The sequence below is a fragment of the Rhinoraja longicauda genome, chromosome 3 (assembly GCF_053455715.1).
Source record: "Rhinoraja longicauda isolate Sanriku21f chromosome 3, sRhiLon1.1, whole genome shotgun sequence".
Lineage (NCBI taxonomy): Eukaryota > Metazoa > Chordata > Chondrichthyes > Rajiformes > Arhynchobatidae > Rhinoraja > Rhinoraja longicauda.
The window spans coordinates 60,057,415-60,082,933 of record NC_135955.1 but is presented as its reverse complement, the minus strand read 5'-3'; the positions used below and the strand labels follow the sequence as shown (position 1 = coordinate 60,082,933).

General features: G+C 43.7%; 1 protein-coding gene across 1 annotated transcript in view; it reads left to right on the top strand.

Annotated features, from left to right (window-relative positions):
- Positions 1-250: 250 nt before the first annotated feature.
- Positions 251-25,519, top strand: part of LOC144592256 (beta-1,3-galactosyl-O-glycosyl-glycoprotein beta-1,6-N-acetylglucosaminyltransferase-like) — a 61,038-nt gene continuing 35,769 nt past the window's right edge. The window contains exon 1 of the mRNA XM_078396789.1: positions 251-447. The gene's annotated coding sequence lies outside the window, so the exon portion shown is untranslated. The remainder of the gene's footprint in view (positions 448-25,519) is intronic.

The window sequence follows — 25,519 nt, the reverse complement described above, 5'->3', positions numbered from 1 at the left end:
CGTTGTGACAAAATCCGGATTGACCGAAACTTTTACGAAATTGCGGTGTGGGTTCCTCGTCCAGCTCCAGATTCCGCACCTTTAAGCTCCGGCTCCCACAGAACATGACCTATACTCGCAGGAATTCAGAGGAGTGACCACGGCGGCGGCGGCGGCGGCGGCGGCGGCGGCGAGGTGGGCGACTGCAGCTTCAATACCGTTACTCGTCTGCAGATCAGCCAGCACCCATTTTCTTTAGGGGATAGGTGGAGTCTGTAACAAGTGGCCGGTGGAAGCACAGGAAGGGAACGAGCGCGCTGAGGAAGCGGGAGACGGTGCATTTCACAGCCGGGCTGCTTGTCTGCTTCACTGGAAGTCAGTCAGTCAGTCCCCTCCCGCAGCTTTGCGCAGCTATGGAGCTAAAGGGAATCAAACAAAAACATCTTGCTTCCTGGATCTGGCCGTGCAGTAAGCCTCTCTTACTTGTTCAATGTTGCTGTCGTGATTTAAAACTCTATGTTATTGCACAGGCCGATGTATTTGTCTAATCTTGGCACCTATATTGATATATGATTGTATAGGCAGTATTGTTGTATCGTGCCCAGGAGCTGGAGGTGCGTTCGGGTCTTTGCTGGGATTTAAATGGTCGCTTTATTTGATGTTGGCTGGTTCACAGTTGAAAAGAAACAACCTTACTTCACGTAATATTCACGAACAGATTTTTCTTGTGGCCCTAAAACCTCGTACCTGTAAATAGATTAGTGGCAGAGCATAAACTCAGTCGCTTAATACGGATTTTGAGAAGTTCTCGTCATGAAAGAGGCTACACATTTGCTACACATGCAGCAGAGGGCATTTTCTGTATCGGGATACTGGTTGAATGGAAGTTGTGCTCTCTCGGCAACGTAGCTTCTCATTGAGCTAATCTTTCATCACTCCAGAAATAAGATTTCCGAGAGTGGGTCGCCTTACGACGTAGCCCTTCGCCAAAATCATTGTCCTTTTAATCTCTTTTGTTTGTCTGTTGAGCTGCTAGAGGTGTGAACTGATGGGGGTAAGCAAAGGGGACTTGATCAACGTTAACGAACGAGTATGCATTAAAACATCGGTGAAAGTTCAGGAATAAAATATGACAGATTTTGTAAAGCGCCTTTCACTTAACAATTTCAAACCACATTACTACCAATAACGTGTTCGTATAAAGGCAATAAGGTAGCAAGTTACTCAGTATGTAGGAAAGAAGTGCAAATGCTGGTTGAAACCGAAGATAGACACAAAATGCTGGAGTAACTCAGCGGGTCAGGCAGCATCTCTGGAGAACGTGGAGAGGTGACGTTTCAGGTGGGACCCTTCTTCAGACATTAATAACCTTGTTATGAAGTACCTTGTGATAATACATTAAATACCTAGCGATAACACAAGGTAGTTTACAACCCAACGGTATGAATATTGAATTCTCCCCCCCCCACTTCCCCCCCTCCCCCCCACTTCCCCCCTCCCCCCCACTTCCCCCCTCCCCCCCACTTCCCCCCTCCCCCCCACTTCCCCTCCCTCCCCCCCACTTCCCCCCCCCTCCCCCCCACTTCCTCTCCCTCCCCCCACTTCCCCTCCCTCCCCCCCACTTCCCCTCCCTCCCCCCCACTTCCCCTCCCTCCCCCCCACTTCCCCTCCCTCCCCCCACTTCCCCTCCCTTCCCCCCCACTTCCCCTCCCTCCCCCCCCCACTTCCCCTCCCTCCCCCCCCACTTCCCCTCCCTCCCCCCCACTTCCCCTCCCTCCTCCCCCACTTCCCCTCCCTCCCTCCCCTCCCTCCCCCCACTTCCCCTCCCCCCCACTTCCCCTCCCTCCCCCCCACTTCCCCTCCCTTCCCCCCCCACTTCCCCTCCCTCCCCCCCACTTCCTCTCCCTCCCCCACTTTCCCTCCCTTCCCCCCCCACTTTCCCTCCCTTCCCCCCCCACTTTCCCTCCCTTCCCCCCCCACTTCCACTCCCTTCCCCCCCCCCCCACTTCCCCTCCCTTCCCCCCCACTTCCCCTCCCTTCCCCCCCCCACTTCCCCTCCCTTCCCCCCCCCCCCACTTCCCCTCCCTTCCCCCCCCCACTTCCCCTCCCTTCCCCCCCCCACTTCCCCTCCCTTCCCCCCCCCACTTCCCCTCCCTTCCCCCCCCACTTCCCTTCCCTTCCCCCCCCCACTTCCCCTCCCCCCTCCACTTCCCCTCCCTCTCCCCCTCTTCCAACTATACACATTCCTCTAGCTTTTCATTTTACTCCCCTTCTCTCCTTATTGTCTGCAACTCATCTCTAACCTATTACCTTCATCTTTTCTCTGGCCTTTGTCCAACCATCTGCCAATCATAACACCGTCACCTGCATCCACTTGTCACTTACCCCCACATCCCTTCCAGCTTCCGCTTTCCTACCACAATCAGTCTGAAGAAAGATCCTGACCCGAAACATCGCCTCGCCATGTCCTCCACTTTGTATCTTTGTTTCATAACACAAGGTAATCTGTTATAGAGATGTTTTTAATTTATTCTTTTGGGGTGGATTTATTGCCCTTGAGAAAGTGGTGGTGAACCACTGCCATTCTGCCCTTGCAGTCCTTCTGAGGAAGATTTAGTTTTGTTTATTGTCATGTGTAACGAGGTACAGGGAAAAGCTTTTGTTGCGTGCTATCTAGTCTGCGGAAAGATAATAAAGATAAGGGAATAACGTTTACTGCAAGGTAAAGCTAGCAAAGTCAGATCAAGTATAGTCTGAGGATCATCAATGAGGTAGATAGTAGTTCAAGACTGCACTTTGATTGGAGTAGGATGATTCAATTGTCTGATAATTGTCATATAGGGGCAATAGACAATAGACAATAGGTGCAGGAGTAGGCCATTCAGCACTTCGAGCCAGCACCGCCATTCAATGCGATCATGGCTGATCACTCTCAATCAGTACCCCGTTCCTGCCTTCTCCCCAAACCCCCTCACTCCGCTATCCTTAAGAGCTCTATCCAGCTCTCTCTTGAAAGCATCCAACGAACTGGCCTCCACTGCCTTCTGAGGCAGAGAATTCCACACTTTCACCACTCTCTGACTGAAAAAGTTCTTCCTCATCTCCGTTCTAAATGGCGTACCACTTATTCTTAAACTGTGGCCCCTTGTTCTGGACTCCCCCAACATTGGGAACATGTTTCCTGCCTCTAATGTGTCCAATCCCCTAATTATCTTATATGTTTCAATAAGATCCCTCCTCATCCTTCTAAATTCCAGTGTATACAAGCCTAATTGCTCCAGCCTTTCAACATACGACAGTCCCGCCATTCCGGGAATTAACCTAGTGAACCTACGCTGCACGCCCTCAATAGCGTTCTGCAGCTGCGGCTCACCGGCAGTCTCTCTGTCTTTTTTTTTTGTTTTGTCTATTGTCATCGTTTAAATGTACGTTTTGATCTATTTTTAACTCTGTTTATGTGGGGGATGGTGGACGGGGTGGGGGAAACCTTTTTTTCCAATCTCCTCCTCAACGGAGATGCGACCTTTACCGTGTTGTGCCTCCGTTCGTGCTACGGCCTAACACCGTGGAGTTGGCGGCCTCCAGCTGGGATCGACCTTGAAGACTCCGGTCGCAGGGCCTGGACTTACCATCTCGGAGGCTTCGGCCGTGGGCCCTGCAGACCGGCAACATCTGGAGTTCGCAGGTCCCTGGCTGGCGACCGGTTTTCGGGAGCTCCAGCCGTAGCAGCTTCGACCGCCCCGGAGCGCGAGGTTTGATCGACCCACTCGCAGGCCCTTCATCGCCCTGCGTGGCCTGACCGCGGCACTTTCCATCGCCCGGTGGGGGCTCAGGACCTTCATCGGCCTGCTCGGCTCGGCCCTGGGACTTTCCATCGCCCGGTGGGGGCTTCAAGAGTTGGGAGCCTCGATCGCCTCGTGGCACCACGGGAGAAGAATGAGGAGGAGATAAGACTTTTCTTTGCCTTCCATCACAGTGAGGGTGTGCCTGGAGCAATCACTGTGATGGCTGTTTGTGTTAAAAATTGTAATTGTGTGTCTTGTGTTCTTTATTGTCTACTGCCGGACCCTGACGTGAGAGGACGCTGGTGTTATTTGTTCGCCGCTTCTCCGTCAGGACAGTTTGTTTGTTTTTATGTCATGACTGTTTTTGTAAAGCGTCTTTGAGCACTTGGAAAAGCGCTATAAAACATAAATGTTTATTATTATTATTATTATTATAACAGTTGGGAAGAAACTGCCCCTGAATCTGGAGGTGTGCATTTTCACACTTTTATACCCTTTTGCCTGTTGAGAGAGGGAAGAAGAAGGATTGGCCAAAGTGAGACTGGTCCTTGATTATGCAGCTGGCCCTGCTAAGGCATAGAAACATAGAAAAACATAGAAAATAGGTGCAGGAGGAGGCCATTCGGCCCTTTGAGCCAGCACTGGCCATTCATTGTGATCATGGCTGATCATCCACAATCAGTAATCTGTGCCTAACTTCTCCCCATATCCCTTGATTCCGCTAGCCCCTAGAGCTCTATCTAACTCTCTCTTAAATTCATTCAGTGATTTGGCCTCCACTGCCCTCTGTGGCAGAGAATTCCACAAATTCACAACTCTCTGGGTGAAAAAGTTCCTTTGCACCTCAGTTTTAAATGGCCTCCCCTTTATTCTAAGACTGTGGCCCCTGGTTCTGGACTCCCCCGACATTGGGAACATTTTTCCTGCATCTAGCTTGTCCAGTCCTTTTATAATCATATGTCTCTATAACATCCCCTCTCATCCTTCTAAGGCTCCAGTGAATACAAGTCAAGTCTTTAAAATTTTCTTCATATGTCAGTCCCGCCATCCCAGGGATCAATCTCGTGAACCTACGCTGCAATGCTTCAATTACAAGGATGTCCTTCCTCAAATTAGGAGACCAAACTGTTCACAATACTCCAGATGTGGTCTTACCAGGGCCCTATACAATTGCAGAAGAATCTCTTTACTCCTATACTGAAATCCTCTCGTTATGAAGGCCAACATGCCATTAGCTTTCTTCACTGCCTGCTGTACCTGCCCGCCAACTTTCAGTGACTGGTGTACAAGGACACCCAAGTCTCGCTGCACTTCCCCCTTACCTAACCTGACACCATTGAGATAATAATCTGCCTCCTTGTTTTTGCTGCCAAAGTGGATACCTCACATTTATCTATATTATACTGCATCTGCCTCGCATCTGCCCACTCACTCAACCTGTCCAGGTCACACTGCAACCTGTGATGCATCCTGATCAAATGCTTTTTATGGTGCACCTATAGAGTTGTAGGGGACATGTCAACTTCCGAAGCCTTCTAAGGAAGTAGAAACGTTGGTGTGCCTTCTTGATTTTCGCTTCATTATGGTTGATCCAGCAGACATTGTTGGTGATATTGACTCCTAAGAATTTGGATTTTTCAACACTTTTACTCCGGGACCGTCAATGCAATCTGGGGTATGTGTACTTCGCTTCCTGAAGTCAATCACTATCCCCTTTGCCTTGCTGACATTGAGAGAAAGGTTGTTGTCGCGACACCAGGACATGAGGTTCTCAATCTCCTTCCTGTACTCTGTCTCATCATTATTTGATATACAGTCCACAATGGCGGTGTTGTTAAAATGCTGTTGAGGATTTAGGACCTATTAATGAAGAAGGAATGATGTTGAATTTCCAAGTCAGGGTAGAATGGAGACCATATTTTTAAAAATAACTCAGGTTTGTCGATTAAGGCAAATCTTATTTTTTCCAAATGCAGGGTCTCTGTCATTTCCGTAGTCCACATTTTAATTGTGGGGGTTATTGTTTTTTTCCAAAATTTAAGTATTAATTTTTTCGCAGTTATTAGACTGTAATCAAGAAAATGTACCTGACTTGCTGTAAAGTTTGTAGTATGTTCTGATAATCCTAATATAATTAATTTTGGATCCATATCTAATTTTTTATTAATAACTTTAGGAAACTATTTTAAAAATCTCCAACCAGAAGTTTTGCATTTTTATACAAGTTACGAAAATATGAGTTAAATAGCTTCTTGAAATTGACATTTATCACAAATAGGAGAGATACTAGGAAAAATCCTATTTAATTTCGTCTTCGAATAATGTAATCTATGTATTATTTTAAATTGTATTAAGGAATGTCTAGTATTCAATGAACATTGATGTATATGTTGTAAACTTTCATCCCATATATCTTGCATTATAAGTTGATTCAATTCGTCCTCCCATGCTCGTCTATAAGATTCTGATGACGGAATGTCAGTGTCAAGGAGAGTATTATAAATAAAGGAAATTAATTTATTTGAATTATAATGTCGATTCAGGCATACATCAAGTGTTTCTGGACCTCTAAACTTATATTCTTGCATGTGTGATTTTACATAATCTCTAAGTTGTAAATATCTAAAATAATTATTAACATGTAATCCGTACTTCTGCTGTAAATCCTGAAAAGAAAGAAAAGTTCCCTTATGATAAAGATCTCCCACCCTTTTAATTCCATAACTTTTCCATTGAGCAAAGCCTCTATCTAAGACAGACGGTTTAAAAGAAGGATTATTCGCAATAGGAAGGAAAACAGATAATTTACTCAATTTTAATGTAAGCTTTAATTGTTTCCAGGTACGGATAACACTGTGTATAATGGGATTACCTCCATATGTTTTTTTATTTAAATTTATTGGAGCTAAGAGGATCGCACCAATATCGAATGGTAAACAATCCTCTTCTACATCTTTAACCAATCCGGTTGTTGATCAGAATCATCCAACCAGCAGGTTATATTTTTAATATTAACCGCCCAATAATAAAATAAAAAGTTAGGTAAAGCAATTCCTCCATTAATTTTAGACTTACATAGATGTCTTTTATTTATTCTATGAGTCTTGCAGTTGCAGACTTTGGAGGTGTGAAGACAAGATAAGAAACTTCAGTGTATTTTGTCGATGGTACATGCTGAAGTCATGATGGGCCAGTGGTGGAAGGAATGAATGCTTAGCATGGTGAACTTGGTGCAAGTGGATTGCTTTGTCCTAGTTTGTATTAAACTTTTTCCAGGCAAATGGGTTATTGGTATATTGCACGGCGCTCCAGATTTGTGTCTTGTAGATGGTGGCAAGGCTTTGGGTTTTAAGTGGTGCATCACTCATGAAATTTACAAAATCTCTGGAATGCTCTTGTAGCTATGGAATTTATATTGTTCAGTTTCCATTCAATCATGCCAATATTAGGTAGGAGACAAGTCAGTGGGTAGTGGATGGATATCACGTGGAGTTAGACATACTGCTTTGTAGGTTTAATATTGACCACGGCTGGTGGCATAAACTTATCCACTCCTCTCTGAGTTGTGATTTTATCCTTTTAGTTAGCATTCAATTCCGTGTTTAACATCCTAACTCAGTAACAGGCTCTCTGACAACGTAGCACATTTTCAGTAGAGTTATTGAATCATACAGGGTGAAAACCGCTCCATCGGCCGAACTTACCCATGCCGACCAACATGCCCCATCTACACTAGTCCCACCTGCCTGCATTTGCTCCATATCTGTCTAAACCTATCCTATCCATGTACCGATCCTATCCATGCACCTATCAAAATGTTTTGATAATGTTGTTATAGTGCCTGCCTCAACTGTGTCCCCAGGCAGCTTGTTCCATATACCTGCCACCCCTTTGTGTAAAAAAAAATGCTGTTAAACCTAGCCTTAAACCTAGTTCTTGATTTCCCTACACTGGGAAAAGACTGTGTATTTACACTATCTATTCCTTTCATGATCTTATCCACCTCTACAAGATCACCCGTCAGCCACCAATGCTCCGAGGAATAAAGTCCTAGCCTGCTCAACCTCTCTATAGGCCCCTGAGTCCGGCAACATCCTTGTGAATCTTCACTGCACCATTTCCAGCTTAACACCATCCTTCCTATAAAAGGGTGACCAAAACTGAACACAATACTCCAAATGTGGTCTCACCACTGTCTTCAAGTGTCTTCAATGTCCCAGTACTGGGAGGTAAAATCAATAGTTTAGCTCATGAGACCATTCCAACATTTGGTCAAATTATGGGTGATCTGTGTCCTAAGACCATGTGCCTCAATATCACTGTTAAACAAAAGTCTATTTGTCACCACATTAAAATTACTGATTAATATATAATCTGTACAGTGATCAGGCAGCACAGTGGTAGAGTTGCTTGCTGCCTTACAGTGCCAGAGACCCGGGTTTGATCCTGACCATGGGTGATGTCTGCACAAAGTTTGTACGTTCTCCCCATGACCGTGAGTTTTCTCCAGGTGCTTCAGTTTCCTTCCACATTCCAAAGACGTACAGGTTTGTAGGTTAATTGGCTTTGGTAAAGATTGTAAATTGGCCCTAGTGTGTGCAAGTGCTAGTGTATGAGAATTGCAGTATGGCATGGACTCGGTGGGCCGAAGGGCCTGTTTCCACGTTGTATCTCTAAACTCAATTGTGGTCAATTACAGAAGAAAATTCCAGAGTTTTATCATCTTTGGGTGTGGTTACATTCCTTAATAATTTCCTGAAAGATCTAGCTTAAAATGTTAGACAATGTTCTCTTCCCAATCAGAAGAATTATTTTTGTTTCCTGAATCTACAAATTCTCCTATATTTGTCTTCAAAACTTTAATCAAAAGCAAACCAATAGATTTCTAAATTCAAAGAAGGGCCTCGACCTGAAACATCACCTATTTCTTTTCTCCAGAGATGCTGTGGGACCCGCTGTGTTACTCCAGCTTTTTGTGTCAGCCTTCTAAATTCCCTATTTCTTCTTTTGGAGTCTTGGTATCCTGCAAATTCCTTCCATCTAATATATTGTTCTGCACCAGAGTATCAAATCAGTAATTTAATATATTTTTGAGTTCTGATAAGGGGTTTTTGTGCCAGTCTTTTCCCCTCCACTGATATTGAGTTCCTCCCTCAGTTCACTTTCTCTTACACCAGATTCCAACATCTGACACTTCTTGTGCCTGCCTTTATTTTTAAATGAACTCGGTTTGGGACATATGAATATCTTTCTAAATTGCAAGTGAGACTACCAACACTGAAGAAAATAAAAAGAAAAGAGAAATAAAGTACAGTATTTGAAAGAATAAGATGAAGAAAAATTTGGAAAAAGAACAGAATTACCTTTTAAAGATGCCCAACGGTTTGGGACATATGAATATCTTTCTAAATTGCAAGTGAGATACCAACACTGAAGAAAATAAAAAGAAAAGAGAAATAAAGTACAGTATTTGAAAGAATAAGATGAAGAAAAATTTGGAAAAAGAACAGAATTACCTTTTAAAGATGCCCAACGGTAATTTATTGTCTGCAGTAATGAAATTGACCATTCAACTTATTTGTTTTCTAATTTGGAGGGGGTAATTCTTATTGTAATAACATCAGCTCCATCATTAAATTATTTCACTGATAATTTACCTGAGCAATTATATTGCAAAATGCAGTAATCTCTTAAAACTCTGGACTCAAAGGTGAATCGCAGTCTATGCGGAACTGTTGCAGTTGTCAAAGTTCACCTACAAACACACTCTCTCTCTCTCTCTCTCCTCTCTCTCTCTCTCTCTCTCTCTCTCTCTCTCTCTCTCTCTCTCTCTCTCTCTCTCTCTCTCTCTCTCTCTCTCTCTCTCCTCTCTCTCTCTCTCTCTCCTCTCTCTCTCTCTCTCTCTCTCTCCTCTCTCTCTCTCTCTTCTCTCTCTCTCTCTCTCTCTCTCTCTCTCTCTCTCTCTCTCTCTCTCTCTCCCTCCTCTCCTCTCTCCCCCTCTCCCCCTCTCCCCCTCTCCCCCTCTCCCCCTCTCCCCCTCTCCCCCTCTCCCCTCTCCCCCTCTCCCCCTCTCCCCCCTCTCCCCCTCTCCCCTCTCCCCCTCTCCCCCTCTCCCCCTCTCCCCTCTCTCTCTCCCTCTCCCCTCTCCCCCTCTCCCCCTCTCCCCCTCTCTCTCCCCCCTCTCTCTCTCTTCCACTTTGGTGGCAAGAACAGGAAGGCAGATAATTGTTTTGCTGTTGTTTTGCACGTATTTATTGCCACATTTTTCATTACGGGATATATAAAGAAGTAGAGTAGAGGCATAGAGAGAGAGATATGGGGGGGGGGGGGGGGGGGGGTCCAGGAGTAGTTGTTGGTGATATTGAAGATTATTTTAATGCCAGTAATCGATGTCAGCTGTACAACTCTCAGATGCACAGGAAGATGTTTTCTTCAGACATGGAAACTATTAGGCAAGTACAGTCAAGTCCCAGATGTTAAACAACAGCCAGTTGCAATCTCACATGGATGTGTTCCAATAATTGTTGGATAGGCACAAGCAAAGTGGAGAGCATGGCTCAAGAGAAATGCTAGTTCAAATGGAGATAACTCTGCCCTGGCACCTAGCTTGATATAAATTTATTTCAAGAACTCAAATGGCAAGTGCAAATTAGCCTAGATTCGGGAAGTTAATGGAATTCTCTAGGTATTTCTCCAACATAGAGTTTGATTACGAGAGTTATATTTAGTCTCTTTCAATAGATCCATGGTAGCGCAACGGTCGAGTTGCTGCCTCACAGTGCCAGAGAACTAGTTTTGATCCTGACTACGGGTGCTGTCTGTACGGAGTTTGTACGTTCTCCCTGTGACCGCATGTGTTTTCTCTGAATGCTCTGGTTCCTCCCACACTCCAAAGACATGCAGGTTTGTAGGTTAATTGGCTTCTGTAAATTGTCCCTAGTGCGTAGAATAGAACTAGTGTACAGGTGATCGTGGGTCAACACGGAACTCGGTGGTCCATAGGGCCTTTTCCCACCCTGTATCTCTAAACTAAACAAAGAAACACAATGTGTGATGCCATTTGGAATGAAGGCAGCAAAAGAGCAACAGATTTTGGAGAGTCGGAGTGGAGGCTCTGCTTCAGTAAAATAATCTTGCAGGGTGGATGTTGCAGGTGTGCTGCCAACAGCATCTCCACACATGAGAAGGAGCTACCTGCTGTGATATGTGATTTGGAGAAACTTCACCAGTAAAGATATGATGAATTACATATATAAATAGTGATCACAGACCATGCAAGGTCATTGTTTTATTAATCTCCAAGAAGCACTAAAGAGGCTGCTGATAATGCTTGAAGTTGCAGCATTCAGAAGTGGCCTGACAAAAGTGCATGCTGCTGATGCACTTAGCCATATCTCTCTCAATGGATGCTTTGGAATTTGAGCTTGGGATTAAAAGGTATCTACAGAAGGGTAGTGCAGTGGCGCAGCTCCAGTGCCCCACAGCACCGGGGACGCGGGTTCGATCCTAACTACGGGTGCTGTCTGTGTGGAGTTTGCACATTCTCCCTGGACCATGTGGGCTTTCTTCAGATGCTCCGGTTTCCTCCCACATCCCAGACATGCAGGTTTGTAGGTTAATTGGCTTTGGTAAAATTGTCCCTAGTGTGTAGGATAGTGTTACTGTGCAGGGTGATCACTGGTTGGCGTGGACTCGGTGGGCCGAAGGGCCTGTTTCTATGCTGTATCTTTAAACTAAACTAAACATATTGAGACACAAGCCATTCTCTTGGCTATTGTTGCAGGAGATTGGATAAAGGCAGCAGACCCGTACCAGTGCTGGAAATGAGTGATTCAGACAGGATGGGGTACAAAACACATATTTCCACATGAGAGAAGAACTGGGTGGTCATAGTGACCTCGTCATCAGAGCAATAAGGGCAATTGTTCCTAAACCACAAAGCTGCAACATGATAAAAACAAGTTAATCCTTCACATCTGCCTTCATTGAACAAAAGTCTCAGCTGGTCATGAATGAATGAAGAGATCATGGACCATGTGCTAAAATATGAGACTATCACTTTTCTAGAGAGGAACCAAGTAAAGGATACACGTCCTCATGTCCCAGGCGTTTCTTGGGTTAAATTTGGGTGGGATATTTTTCACATTGAAGAGAAAATCTATCAGATGTCAATGGACTATTTTTCACATTTATTCTTAGAAAACAGCTATCCATTGACCATCCATCATGCCTCCGGAAGTCTGTCAAAAATGTCATCGTTGTAGAGCTATTGGGCCATACTTACATGGACAATTTAATGTTATTCTCTAAGGACTAGCTGTTTGACCACTGACGTCATCACTTCACTTTCCCTTAGTTAATGGAAATGCTGAGACCCTGTGAATTGATTGAAAGATACATCATGGAAACAGGCCCTTTAACACACCAAGTCCATGCTGTCCATCACTCCTCAGCTTACACGAGTTCTATGTTATCCCACTTCCATATTGTTGCAAGGGAACAGGTTCAAGGATCTGACTAGTAGAACAGAAAAAGGCTCACTCGTCTGTTTAGTTACAAATCAGTTTTATTGGCAAGAGAGAACAAAAAGAATACTTGTGTTGGTATGCGCGGGGTCCAGTTTTACAGCAGCACCCCTCTCTCCCTCTCTCCCTCTCTCCCTCCATCCGCGGCGCTGATCACATGACTCAGCCTGTCAGTGAACCCCTCTCGTACATGAACCAACTTATATCTGACCGGCGCTTGCCTTTATACAGGTAAGAAATCAGCTGTTGAAATAACCGCCGGTATGTCCTGGCCAATAGCGCTGCTCCCAAATTTAAACTACAACCAATGGCAGGGGACTGCATCCGAGTGAGGCCCCCCACCTTTGTGAACAAAGCGCTATCAGCCGCAGACTGCCGCGTAAAGCAATACATAGCGCTACAGACTTGGCGCGTAAAGGTAATACACACAGCGCTGCCGGTTTGGCGCGCAAAGGTTTAAACAGAGCGCTGTTGGTTTAGCGCGTGGGAATTTAAACAAAAAGCTGTTGGCTGCAGCACTATGGGTTCTACTATTGGCTTTAGACATCATGCTATGCCCACAGCGCTATTGGCTTTAGACATCATGCTATGGCCACAGCGCTATTGGTCACAGACTGTTTGGGGCAAAATTCCCGTATGACACATACACACTGCGCAATTTACAGAAGTCAATTAACCTGTGAAACTGCATGTGTTTTGGATGTGGGAAGGAACTGGAGCACCTGGAGGAAGCCCATGCATCCACAGGGAGAACGTGCAAACTACACATGCCCGAAGCCAGGATTGAACCCAGGTCTCCAGTGCTCTGCCAGCTGTGCCACTGTGTCGCCCTAAACGGTGAAGGTGATCAAAAAACTGGTGAAGAAGGTAGTTATCAGCGTCCGATCCCTATTTGAGGATTCTCACTTTCTCCAATGATGAAACCCAAATAACTGTGCAAAGCAGATATTTGAATGGATGCATTAGAACTCTACTTCTAAGAGAAGAAAAGGCAGTAGCAGCAGCAGCAAGCAGCAGTAGCAGCAGTAGCAGAGGTAGCAAGCAGCAGCAAGCAGCAGCAGTAGCAAGCAGCACCAAGCTGTGTTGCTTGGGAAGTAGTGTGTGGGGATTGTGTGGGGATAGTAAGGAGTAAGACCTGTGTGATCTCCCGGACTAGTTTCGATCGCCTAGCTTGGGGTCGGAGAGGAATTTCCCGGATTTTTTCCCAAATTGGCCTGGGTTTTTTATCCGGTTTTTCGCCTCTCCCAGGAGATCACTCAGTTCTTTTGGGTGGGCGGTTGGAGCGGTTGGAGTAGCGGCCGGGCGGTAGGTTTAGTAACCGAGCGCGGGGCTTTGTTTGGAGAGTATGACTGCCAGGGCAGTTTTTTGTTCTGGGTGTCAGATGTGGGGAATCTGGGAGTCTGATAGTCTTCCAGACATCCACATCTGCGCCAGGTGTGACGAGATGGGGCTCCTAAGGGACCGTATTAGGAACCTGGAGCGGCAGATTGATGACCTCCGTCTGATCAGGGAGAGTGAGGAGGTTATAGATAGGAGTTACAGGGAGGTGGTCACTCCTAGACCACGGGAGGTAGACAAGTGGGTCACTGTTAGGGGGGCAAGGAACAGAGGCAGGGACTAGGGAGTACCCCGGTGGCTGTACCCCTTGGAAATAAGTACTCCTGTTTAAGTACTGTTGGGGGGGGACAGCCTACCTGGGGGCAACGACGGTGCCCGGGCCTCTGGCAAGGAGTCCGGCCCTGTTGCTCAGAAGGGTAGGGAAAGGAAGAGGAGAGCAGTAGTAATAGGGGACTCTATAGTGAGGGGGTCAGATAGGCGTTTCTGTGGACGCAGTCGGGAGACCCGGATGGTGGTTTGCCTCCCTGGTGCCGGTGTCCGGGATGTGTCTGAGCGTCTCCAGGATATCCTGAAAGGGGAGGGAGAGGAGCCAGAGGTCGTGGTACATATAGGTACCAACAATATAGGTAGGATAAGGGAAGAGGTCCTGAAAAGAGAATTCAGGGGGCTAGGAAGAGAGTTAAAAAAAAGGACTTCCAAAGTAATAATCTCAGGCTTACTGCCTGTGCCACGCGATAGTGAGAATAGGAATGGAGTGAGGTGGAGGATAAATACGTGGCTGAGGAACTGGTGCAGGGAGCAGGGTTTCAAGTTTCTGGATCATTGGGACCTCTTCTGGGGGAAGTATGACCTGTACAAAAAGGACGGGTTGCATCTGAACCCGAGGGGAACCAATATCCTGGCGGGGAGATTTGCTAAAATAACTGCGGAGACTTTAAACTAGTACGGTTGGGGGGAGGGACTCAAACACAGATAGCTAATAGGCAGTGTGTGAGGCAGGAGGCAGAAAAGGGAAACACTCAGACCCAATATGTAGGAGAGAAAGAAGGGAAAAGAAATAAACTGAGAATAAGAAATGATGGGTCCCTTAAATGTGTATATTTTAATGCTAGGAGCATTGTAAGAAAGGTGGATGAGCTTAGAGCCTGGATTGACATCTGGAAGTATGATGTTGTGGCGATCAGTGAAACATGGTTGCAGGAGGGTTGCGATTGGCAATTAAATATTCCAGGATTTCATTGTTTCAGATGTGATAGAATCGGAGGGGCAAGAGGTGGGGGTGTTGCATTGCTTGTCAGGGAGGATATCACAGCAGTGCTTTGGCAGGACAGACTAGAAGGCTCGATTAAGGAGGCTGTTTGGGTGGAACTCAGAAATGAGAAAGGTTTAGCAACACTTATAGGGGTGTATTATAGACCGCCAAATAGGGAACGAGAATTGGAAGAGCAAATATGTAAGGAGATAGCAGATATTAGTAGTAAGCACAGAGTGGTGATTGTGGGTGATTTCAATTTTCCGTATATAGACTGGGAATCACATTCTGTTAAAGGGCTGGATGGTTTGGAGTTTGTAAAATGTGTGCAGGATAGTTTTTTGCAGCAATACGTAGAGGTGCCTACCAGAGATGGGGCAGTGTTGGACCTCCTGTTAGGAAATGAGATGGGTCAGGTGACGGAGGTATGTGTTGAGGAGCACTTTGGGTCTAGTGATCATAATGCCATTAGTTTCAATATCATTATGGAGAAGGTCAAATCTGGACCAAGGGTTGAGATTTTGGATTGGAGAAAGGCTAATTTTGAGGCGATGAGAAAGGATTTAAAAGGAGTGAAATGGAAATTGTTGTTTTATGAAAAGGATATAATAGAGAAATGGAGGATATTTAAAGGTGAAATTTTGAGAGTACAGAGTCTTTATGTCCCTGTTCGGTGGAAAGGAAAGAATAATAATTTGAAAGAGCCGTGGTTTTCCAGGGAAATTGGACACTTGGTTCGGAAAAAGAGGGAGATATACAATAAATATAAGCGGCAGGGAGTAAATGAGGTTCTTGAGGAATATAAAGAATGTAAAAGGAATCTTAAAAAGGAAATTAGAAAAGCGAAAAAAAGATATGAGGCTGCTTTGGCAAGTAATGTAAAAGTAAACCCCAAGGGGTTCTACAGATATGTCAATAGCAAAAGGATAGTGAGGGATAAAATTGGTCCATTAGAGAGTCAGAGTGGACAGCTATGTGCTGAGCCGGAAGAAATGGGGGAGATATTAAACAATTTCTTTTCTTCGGTATTTACCGAGGAGAAGGATATTGAATTATGTGAGGTAAGCGAAACAAGTAGAGTAGTGATGGAAATTAGGATGATTAAAGAAGAGGAGGTACGGACACTTTTGAAGAATATAAAAGTGGATAAGTCTCCAGGTCCTGATAGGATATTCCCTAGGACATTGAGGGAAGTTAGTGCAGAAATAGCAGGGGCTATGACGGAAATATTTCAAACGTCATTAGAAACAGGGATGGTGCCGGAAGATTGGCGCATTGCGCATGTTGTGCCTTTGTTTAAAAAAGGTTCTAAAAGTAAACCTAGCAATTATAGACCTATTAGTTTGACGTCTGTGGTGGGAAAATTAATGGAAAAGATACTTAGGGACAATATATATAATTATTTGGATAATCAAGGCCTGATTAGAAACAGTCAACATGGATTTGTGCCTGGAAGGTCATGTTTGACTAATCTTCTTGAATTTTTTGAAGAGGTTACCAGGGAAATTGATAAGGGCAAGGCTGTGGATGTTGTCTATATGGACTTCAGTAAGGCATTTGACAAGGTTCCACATGGAAGGTTGATTAAGAAGGTTAAATCGTTGGGTATTAATAGTGAGGTTGCAAGATGGATTCAACAATGGCTGAATGGGAGATACCAGAGGGTAACGGTTGACAATTGTATGTCAGGTTGGAGGCCAGTGTCTAGTGGAGTGCCCCAAGGATCTGTGTTGGGTCCACTGTTGTTTGTCATTTACATTAATGATCTGGATGATGGTGTGGCAAATTGGATTAGTAAATATGCAGATGATACTAAGATAGGTGGAGTAGTTGATAGTGAGGTAGATTTTCAAAGTCTACAGAGAGACTTGGGCCTTTTGGAAGGGTGGGCTGAAAGATGGCAGATGGAGTTTAATGCTGATAAGTGTGAGGTGCTGCATTTTGGTAGGACAAATCAAAATAGGACGTACAGGGTAAATGGTAGGGAATTGAGGAATGCAGTGGAACAGAGGGATCTGGGAATAACTGTGCATTGTTCCCTGAAGGTGGAATCTCATGTGGATAGGGTGGTGAAGAAGGCGTTTGGTATGCTTGCCTTTATAAATCAGAGCATCGAGTATAGAAGTTGGGATGTAATGTTGAAATTGTACAGGGCATTGGTGAGGCCGAATCTGGAGTATGGTGTGCAGTTCTGGTCGCCAAATTATAGGAAGGATGTCGACAAAATGGAGAGGGTACAGAGGAGATTTACTGGAATGTTGCCTGGGTTTCAGCACTTAGGCTACAGAGAGAGGTTGAACAGGTTGGGTCTTTATTCTTTGGAGCGTAGAAGGTTGAGGGGGGACTTGATAGAGGTTTTTAAAATTATGAGAGGGACGGACAGAGTTGACGTGGGTAGGCTTTTCCCTTTGAGAGTGGGGAAGATTCCAACAAGGGGACATAGCTTCAGAATTGAGGGACAAAGGTTTAGGGGTAACATGAGGGGGAACTTCTTTACTCAGAGGGTTGTGGCTGTATGGAATGGGCTTCCGGTGGAAGTGGTGGAGGCTGGCTCGATTTTATTATTTAAGAGTAAATTGGATAGGTATATGGATAGGAAGGGATTGGAGGGTTATGGTCTGAGTGCAGGTAGATGAGACTAGGTCAGGGAGAATGGTCGGCGTGGACTGGTAGGGCCGGACAGGCCTGTTTCCATGCTGTAGTTGTTATATGTTATATTGTAGTGGCCTGGCGGAGGCCAGAGAAAAGGCAAGACGCCAGGCAGTGTTTAGTAAGATTCTTTTATTAGGCTGTGAGCTCCTGCCCACAGCGTAGTTCTCCTAGGGATAAGATACGCCTTCCCTTGGTCTGGCTTTTAACCCCTTTCGCCTGTCCGTCACGTAACGAGGGGGCTGACCCAAGGAGTGGCCTGATCCGCCACAATATGTTGTTATATGGTGGGTGTGACTGGCAGAGCTGCTGTCTTACAGCTCCAGTGACTCAGCTTCAGTCTTGATCTCCGGTACTGATTGTGTGACCATGTATGATTCTTCTAAGTGATCTGTTTTTTTTCTCCCACATCATAAAGATGTGCAAGTTGGTTGTTTTTTATTTGGCCACTCTAAATTGCCCCTAATGGGTAGTTGAGTTCTAGGATATGAGAGAGCTGATATGAATGCATGGAGAAGAAAGAATGGGGTTAATAAAAGAAATGATGTAAATGGTTACTTAGTGTTCAGGGTTCACTCAGCATTTCTGTGCTATACTATATGAATCTGAGAACAGCTGCAAAAATTAGTGGAACAAAACAAATTGTATACTAGTCTGATCCAGAGAGGAGAAAAATTAAGTTGCTGAGAGGAACTCAGGGGAGGAAAAGGCAGGAAATTGCTGAGGCCTTCCTCAGAAATTCAAGGGTGGGGCATGACGTCTGGAAAGTTGGAAATGTTGCACTCTTGCTGAACAAGGGTGTAGAGACAGACTGAATTACAGACCATTGACACAAAAAGCTGGAGGAACTCAGCAGGTCAGACAGCATCTCTGGAGAAAGGGGAATAGGTGATGTTTTGGGTCGACCCGAAATGTCACCTATTGCATTCCTCCAGAGATGCTGCCTGACCCGTTAAGTTACTCCAGCTTTTTGTGTCTATCTTTGGGTTAAATCAGCATCTGCAGTTCCTTCCTACACATTAATTACAGTTTAATCTTGGTGTAGGTGAAGAGGCAGAGATGAATTAAATTGCAAGCAATAGACCCTGATGTAGTCCAGGACTCCTGCACGGATAGACCTACCAGAGCTGTCACTCAGAACTGGTTCTTGTTGGTTTCAGGGGTCTAAATAAAGTAAAATAATCCCAGCAATGACATGTGCAAGGGAACCATCCTCTAACCCTCCTGACTGGAACAGTGCATGAAGCATGTGACCCAATAATGGCACTGAATACAAATTAAATACACTATTTAACATTATATATTTGTTTATTTATATGTGCCACAGATAAGAAACCCTATAATAAAAGGTTTGCACTACAATTTGGAGAGCATTTTATTTTTTGACGACCTTGCAATAATGTTTTCCCAAGACAATAATGGATTCCACATGGTTTACTCCCCTTCTTCAGTGGGGAATATTCAAGACACAATATTCTAGAGGCAAAATCAGCAGTTTCTGGATAAATGTATATTGATTGGAAAAAACAATGTGAGTTTGTTAAATGCAAATCAAGTCCAATTAGAGCGCAAGTAGCAAACATAGTTGAAGTGACGTACACGGTTATCTAAAAGATGAGGTGCGGCACCACATCGTTTTCTTGTTATCGAGTTTGGAACATAATGAATAAACATAATTAATAAATACCAAAGGTAGAAAATTAGCCAAGTTACCAGGAAGGAAGAATAATAATTCAAAGTTGCTTTTTGCACTGGAGGGAAATACACAGCATAACTCTTCAAGTGTCTGTACCCTTGAACTGGGATTATTGCTTTTACTGGGATTATTGCTTTTAATATTGCTTTTAATATATATTAATCAGTTAAATGTGGGTATAACGGATGTAATTTCTATATTTTAGATGGCACAAAATTTGGAGGTACGTTGAGAACTGTGAAGAGGCTGGTAATGGAGTTCAAGGCAATGTGGGCCTGGGGTGGAGGGTTTGGGGGCAGATGATTTAATTAATTTAGAGTATTGTGTTCAGTTCTGGGCACCATGTTATAGGAAAGATGTTGTCAAGCTGGAAAGGGTACAGAGAAGATTTACAAGGATGTTGCCACGGCTAGAGGTTCTGAGCTATAGGGAGAGGTTTAGTAGGCTTGGACTCTATTTCTTGGAACGCAGGATGAGGGGGTGATCTTATTGAGGTGTCTAAGATCATGCGAGGAATAGATCAGGTAGATGCACAGAGTCTCTTGCCCAGAGTAGGTGAATCGAGGACCAGAGGTTTATAATCTTGGTTGAAATTAAATATGGTTGCCAGGAAACAGATGGCATCATTTTACGATTGACTGTGACGAGGTCAGGAACTTGTCACCCTTTAAAATTCAAACAAAGCCTGTTTGGGTGTTTTGTTTTCTTTAAACAGTATACAATACAATACATAGAACTGTATTTAACTCATGGAGGAAATTGATCTGCCCTGCCAACAGTCACAAAACACAAGATACAAGAATCATGAAATTAAAGTGACATAGGTTTAAGGTGAAGGGGAAAAGATTTAATAGGAATCTGAAGGGTAACTTTTGTACACAAAGGGTGGTGGATGTATGGAACAAGCTGCCAGAGGAGGTGGTTGAGGCTGGGACTATCCCAACGTTTAAGAAACAGTTAGACAGGTACATGGAAAGGACAGGTTTGGAGGGATATAGACCAAACACGGGCAGGTGGGACTAGTGTAACTGGGACATGTTGGCTGGTGTGTGCAAATTGGGCCGAAGGGACGGTTTCCACACTGTATCACTCTATGTCTCTAATGCAGAAAGTTGTGAAATATTACATTTTGAGAAGATATAGTGTGAACTAGAGTAAATAATTCTAAGTTGTGGTATATGTGCAGAGTTTATGAAAAGATTCATAGCAAGTTTATAGTTAGGTGTGGATCCTTATATATGTTTAAGTTAACACATAGAGGATAAAAATTAAACTGCTGGAACAACTCGGTAGGTAAAGTAGTATCTGTTTCAGGACCAGACTCCCCTCCCTCCTCCCCCCCCCCCCCCCAAATTTTTGCACATCTTCAATCCTTTCCACTCGTCACTTTAATTTCATGATTCTTGTATCTTGTGTTTTGTGACTGTTGGCAGGGCAGATCAATTTCCTCCATGAGTTAAATACAGTTCTATGTATTGTATTGTATACTGTTTAAAGAAAACAAAACACACAAACAGGCTTTGTTTGAATTTTAAAGGGTGACAAGTTCCTGACCTCGTCACAGTCAATCGTAAAATGATGCCATCTGTTTCCTGACAACCATATTTAATTTTAACCAAGATTATTAAAAAACTTAATCACTTAATCCAACAATGCGTTCAATGTAGTCCAACCTCATAAATTACACCCAACTTTGGCCCTGTTAATAAATAAGCACTTAAAAGTGATCAAACTCCATATTTTTGTATGATAGTCTTGTGGCAGAAATTAGATTTCAGGTAATTTTATATAACCATGGCACCAAAGTTATGATAATAGATGGCTAAAATACACTGAGCTTTGAGGAACTGATACCAAAGCAAAATATTTCTGTCATTCCAATAAATAACCTGTTGTGCCACATTTTTTGTTGCTAAACCTTTAGTTCTTATCTCTGGCTTTGTGCCCAAAGTCTTTCATAAATACATTAATACAGGCAGTGACTAGTGGGGTGCCACAAGGCTTGGTGCTGAGAACCCAGTTGTTTACAATATACATTAATGATTTAGATGATGGAATTGAATGTAACATCTCTAAGTTTGCAGATGACACAAAGTTGGGCAGCAGCGTGGGCCGCGAGGAGGATGCTATGAGGCTGCCAGATGACTTGGATTGGTTGGGTGAGTGGGAAGAAGCATAGCAGATGCAGTATAATGTGGATAAATATGAGGCTATCCACTTTGGTGGCAAGAACAGGAAGGCAGATTATTATCTGAATGACGTCTGTTATGTTCAGCACGGCATAAAGATAAAGTACACTCACACGTTCGTTGCCTGAATCGCGCCAGCCTTTATTTACCCAGCGTTCTCGGCTAAAGGAACACCCACTCATTAACATGGTACATGAATATGCATGAATACATTACACTGCTCTCCCTTTTTTAAAGTATTAAATCCAAGTACTCAGTTACAATGTTGATGTTGTGATACTTGATTTAAACCAATACCTTTAACCATATTCACAAAATTTCAAATGCTAAACATAATACATTTTTTTTACATATTCACACATTTTCATTTTAGTTGTAGAGTGAGTTGTCTAACTTACAAATTTAACCTAATTACTGGTTTGCGGTTCCTGCCTGATCGTCTAACAGTAACAGGTGCAACAGGCGTAACAGATGTACGTATAGACTCAACTGTTGGCTTGTTTGGCTCTATGTTAGTACACTGACCTTGACTAGACAAGTCTGTTTCTTTATCTGTACTCACTGAATTTTGTGTATCAACCACAATAGTCTTTTCTAACTTACTTTCAGATGAATACTCAGGGATTAGGAATTCATGCTCAGTTTTTGGTTCATCTTTGGCTGGAATCATTTGATCCACATGAACACTTTTGATCTTGTCTCCAACATCCACTAAGTATCTTTTTGTCCCACACACTTCCACTATTTTCCCAACATCCCATTTGTCTCGACTGGACTTGTTGGGAGGACTGAGCACACGAACTTGCTCATCTGGCTTGAAGTTCCTCTCCTTTTTGTGGAAGTCAAAGTGGTGTTTTTGACTTAACTGTTTTTGCTCAACTCTCGAGGCCAAATTGGGTTGAACTAGACTTAGGCGTATTCTTAGCCTTCTCTTCATCAACAGTTCTGCAGGTGAATAACCCATAGTTGTGTGTGGTGTGGTTCTGTACTTCAGCAAGAAACTAGCCAAACGATGTTTCATGCTGAGCTTTGAACTACCCTGCAAAACCTGTTTCTTGAGAGCCTCTTTGACTACTCTAACAGACCTTTCCGCCGCCCCATTGGAGGCTGGATGGTATGGAGGAACAAGTGTGTGTTTTGCCCCGTTACGCTGCATGAACTCTTTGAACTGTTCTGAACGAAACTGAGGTCCGTTATCAGAAACAAGTTCTTTTGGTAAACCATGACATGCAAAACCCGATCTCAACTCGTCTATGGTACGCTCAGCAGTAGTGCTTGACCCCATATGCTTAGCCTCAATCCATTTGGAATGACTATCTACTAGTACCAGAAAATTATCATTACCCTTTTCATAAAAGTCTACATGAACTCTCTGAAACGGTCTACTTGGCCATGACCAGGGTTGCAGTGGTGTTTTTGGTGGTTTACTGCGGCAATTTTGACACACGCTACATTTGCTCACCAGTGACTCAATGTCACTGTCTATACCAGGCCAATATACAAAACTTCTAGCAATTGACTTCATGCTAACTATGCCAGGATGTTCGGCATGAAGTTCGTACATAATCTTGTTTCTTAAAGACTCTGGTACAACCACTCTGTAACCCCACTTTATGCATCCCTGCTCACATGATAATTCATGTCGTCGATTATAGAAAGGCTTCAGTTCCGAGTTTGATCCACTCTCGATTTCAGTCCAACCATTCAATGTCTGTTCATAAACACTCTTCAGCACAGTGTCCTTCTCTGTTTCAGCTGCAATTTCTGTTGCAGTCACTGGAAAGTCTTCATCTACGACTTGCAGTGTGTAGATTGAGTTCTCGCTTCCCACATCAGAGTTCTCATGGGGCAATCGGGACAACGCATCTGCCACTGCGTTGCATTTGGAGCTTCTGTACTCCACCTTGTAGTCATACTGGGACAACAGAATTGCCCAGCGCTGCATCCTTGATGCCGCCATGGAAGGTATAGCTGACTTGGGACCCAGTATCGTGAGTAGTGGTTTGTGATCAGTCACAAGGGTGAATGGTCTGCCAAGAAGAAACTGGTGGAATTTCTTGATTCCGAACACAATGCTGAGTGCTTCCTTCTCTATCCGAAATGAAAAATTACCCGCAGTTCAACAATAAGACCAATAAGAATAATCAATAAAAATGCAATAACACATACAATCATAAACTAACACCAAAACAAAAGAAACATCCATCACAGTGAGTCTCCTCCAGTCACCTCCTCACCAGCATTAGACTAATAATAAAAAGCAAAAATAAACTGGCAATGATGGAAATTGAAAATAAAAATAGGTATTTAAGATACTAAGAGGTAATGGAGTTTTTAGAGAGAGTGGGAAGGAGGTGTTGAGACCAAGAATAGATCAGCCATGATCTTATAGAATGATGGTTCAGGTTTGTGGGGGTGATTGATCTATCCTACTCCTATTTCATCTGTTCTCATGGAAGAAAAACTCTCTACAGATGCTGTTTGACCTGATAATTTCCAACATTTTCTCCAGAGATGCTTCCTGACCCGCTGAGTTACAACAGCACTTTGTGTCCTTTTGTATATTAACCATCATTTGCAGTTCTTTGTTTCACCTACATGCAATGATAATAATCTACTTGGTTATAGCAGACAATTACCCATTTCAGCTGATACCATGTCAAAGGCAATCAAGTACTTTCAGCTTGTTTCCTAAAATGTTTGCATTGACTAGATCCCAAAAATTAAATGATTTATGATAGGCAGATTGTTGGACAAAGGCCAGGGATGAAAAGACAGGTGTGAGCCCAAGAAGGGTAACGAGACTTGAAACTCGAGGGTAGAAAAGTTGTAAATTCGGTAGCCATTAAGAATACTTTAATAGGTTTCACCTACCAGCAAGAGCCTGACCAACTTGTAGACCTATACATAGACTGCAACTCCATGTGGCAACATGTATATCAATAGCAACTGTTCATATCTACCTACTGTTCATAGCCCCCAAACACACTCCTGCACACAGCGGACCAAGCATCATTTGAAGGGCGATTAGGCAGATTCAATGTTTCAGGTCACGAACCCTTACTTAGGTTTTGTTTTAATTTTGGGGATATTTAACAAGTTTGCTTCCGCTTTCATTTGGGTTAAGATTCTATGAGCTCATGCAGTACTGAACCTAGAAATTATTTTCACATAATAAATAGGCACCCAGCTCTACGGTAATATCGTCCAAATATTACTTTTAAGAGGATAATAATATTATTGAAAATAAGCAAAACAATGCAGATGCCAGGAATCTATATACTAAAACTCTCGTTTGTTTGTTTGTTTGTTTGTTTGTTCCTGAACTACAGCCAAAACGGTACACAATAGCGCAACAATTTTATGCCCACCTTACTCACCGCCGTCCCTTTGGTGCTAATGGAGGGGAGGGGGAGGAGAGGGTGCTGCACCAATGCAGGAAAGGTTTGGGCCCAACGTGTCCACTTGGTCTAGTTTAAAATAAAAATGGAAAATGCTAGCAACTTTAAGATAGCAACATCGATGAAAAGAGAAACAGAATTAATGTTTCAGGTCAATGGCCTGTACCAACATTGTGGAGTTCAATCTCATAACATACTGACCAAGATGTAGAAAGTTAAAAAACTAAGGAAGCTTTTCCTCACGCCTTGAATTGGAACCTGTATGTTGACTGAGGTTCAGCAGCAGGTGCTGTTAAAACTCTTTAGTGTGCATAAGATGATGTGAAACTGAGGCTCTATTGCAATTTATATTTGACCTAATTAATTTGTTCCTTAAACTTTGTGGAATGCTGGGTTTACAGAGTAATATTCTAACTCATAGCAGCCTATACAGCACAGTATTAATTTTGCTGATAGCACTGATTTTAAATTGGCATGTTTAATACTTTACATGTGTGAGTGTAGACAGTCTGATTCTACCAGTAATGTTGATGCATCACTTATACATGTTGCTGAACTCTTATCAGCACACTAAGTAGGGGTAGCACAGCGGTAGAGTTGCCACCTTACAGAGCCAGAGACCCAGGTTCGATTCTGACTGCAGATGTTATCTTGTATGGAGTTTGTACCTTCTACCTGTGACTAAGTAGGTTTTCTCTGGGTGCT